This window comes from Mixophyes fleayi, chromosome 2 (assembly GCF_038048845.1).
Source record: "Mixophyes fleayi isolate aMixFle1 chromosome 2, aMixFle1.hap1, whole genome shotgun sequence".
NCBI classification, from domain to species: Eukaryota; Metazoa; Chordata; class Amphibia; order Anura; family Limnodynastidae; genus Mixophyes; species Mixophyes fleayi.
The window spans coordinates 38962164-38964920 of record NC_134403.1 but is presented as its reverse complement, the minus strand read 5'-3'; positions in this window follow the sequence as shown (position 1 = coordinate 38964920).

Sequence of the window (2757 nt, the reverse complement as noted above, 5' to 3'; positions counted from 1 at the left end):
ACTTAATAATTCTTACATCTATTAACCATTTCCTTGCTAATCAAACATATGATATGCTAGATGTTAACAAAGACATGTGTGTAGTATTAGTAAATCATTTTAACCCTTGCCATTCATAATATGTAAATACTAATCTTTATTTTTAACAGTGTCCTTTTCCTATCAATTCCAGATGTAACAACTAGGAAACCTTCACTCTGTATAAATACATAAATATATATAAATATATAAGAAATATATACGCATACCATATAATTTGTCAAACTAGAATACTGCTTAGCCGCCATAAAGCAATTATTATCATAACCAATAAATTCATGTCTTTTAAATATTACTTCTTGCGGATTTACACTTTCCATTCATTCTCAAGGTTTTGTTTATAGTATTTTTCTCTTTTTCTTTTTGTATTTTAATTTTTACTTTTTTTTCTGGTATTGCCCTGTACTTTTTTCTTATGATCAAGCTGGGCAATTTTAATATAAAAATAATTATTTATTTTACCACAACATACCTATCAATTTTTTTACATTTTGATGAAAACCAATCACAACCAGATTAGTTAACTCCACATTAATCCTCACATAATTTAACTGAATTTTTAAATGTTTGTGCCAGTTTCCTTATGATCTCCATTTATCCTATGCCTCAATATAACAATTATATTATGTAAAAGTTAATACTCTCACCCTTAAAATAGAATTTCCCTGTGTTCACCAATATTCTTCTCTCAGATGTGGCTGCACCTGTACTACCCGCAATGCACCAAAACCAGATGACCTCTTCCTCTTTATCAGACGAGAAATGGGGAACTATTTTTTCCTTGATGAATGTTCTTGAGAGCCACTTTTATAGGTGCAATTTGAAGCGGAATTCACTTTTTGTGTTTCTCTGCTGTGTAGGGGAACCTCTTACTTTCTCTTCTCGGTCCCTTTAAGGAGCGAGGTTTTAGGGTAATCTTTCCACTTCTCCAAAAAGCCCTGTTACTGTACCCACCTCTGCACCTCCTGGCAAAAGCTGAAAATATATTTGGAACACTGGTCCTAATTATCACCTCCAACATAGTGACTGGACCGGTGGTAATCATTAATACGATTACCACTATTTCAACAACCACTTCACCTGCAAAACAAGCACGAAAGTTTTAAAAAGCGATGGTAATATTTATAGGCTTACCTTTAAAGAGACTCTGATCACCACTGATGGACCCGAATGCCGACCGCAAGTGATCTCGATTGAAGAGGTGTCCGGCGCTACTGTTTATCACAAATTGTATACATCTGAATTTAAAGTGGCAATGTCGGGTTAAGTGTTTAAACACTTAACCTGCGGGGGCCCGACATTGCCACTTTAAATTCAGATGAATACAAATTGCGATGACAACAGTAGTGTCGGACACCTTTTCAACCGAGATCACTTGCGGTCGGCATTCGGGTCCATCGGTGATGTTCAGAGTCTCTTTAAAAGGAAGTCTATAAATATTACCATCGTTTTTTAAAACTTTCCTGCTTTTTTCGTAGGTCAAGTGGGTGTCGGATTTTTTCGAAACCGAAAAACCGTACCCCACCCGACTGGACACCACAATGTTATTGATCAAAAGTTCTACAAAGACATGGTTTCAATCCTTCTGAAGAAGTCGTTACTTGTGCCAAAACACAAGTATTAATAGGGATACTCAGTGTTTCATCATTGCCAAACTGAAAAATAAGGACTTTTCAGTTTGATCCGTTCATGGACATTGGCATTAAGAGATTCTTGCAGGACTGTGTGCATATGCAGTGTACCGGCTAGTGCGGAACATATCAGTGATTAAGGATGATTGGAAACTGTAAGAGGACACACTACTAACTGGAAGTATCTCTTGCTAAACTGTATCTTGCATTCTTCAAAACTCACATGGACTGTCTAATACGGACAGACAATTTATATGAAAGTGTTTGCATGATTGTGGATTTACTTTTGGATCCTCATAATGACTGACAACCATATATATTTATCAGTACTGCTAGTTTGTTCTGTTTATGTTTGGATTGAGAGCAGAATGGATTGGACACTAAATTACTGAACCACACTAACCAATGAATGCAATACTGTTTTATAAGGGCTGTCTTCTGAGTCCAAGATTTATATATTGCCATTTCAATTGCTCTTTTATGGTGTATGTTTTATATATGGAGATCAAATAATAAATGTCTATATTTTATAGAAATGTACAGACAGGTTTTTTTTAAATAATGTTTAGGAAAAGGAGACAGCATGAAAAAATAGGTATACTACAAAGTCCAGAAATATTACAAACAGCAAACATATTCTCTTTTGTTTTCAGAAGCATTCTGCACACATTTCACGAAATGTTAATCCCATTTATCCACACACCAGATGACCCCCTCCCCTTTGTCAATGCCAATAGTTCTAAATCAATATCAGAACACAAAGAGCAATTAGAGATTGTTTGAATTTTATTACAAAATGTGACATGCAGCGCGCTCAAAGAATAATGAATCTATATAGGGAAAAATATGAACATTTAATTTATATGACATGAACTACATCTTTGAATGAAAAAAGCTCCACTTGACAACTTTTTAATCACAATACTGCAGAAAATTGCCAGCTAATCAAAAACTATCTGCTCCCTAAATCTTCATCATCAACCTTGATTTAAATTGCACCAGAAGATTTTGTAGCGCTTTACAATTGGGATACCTAGTCATATCCCAAAAGAAGGTACTCAGTGATGATCAGGACACTGACACAATG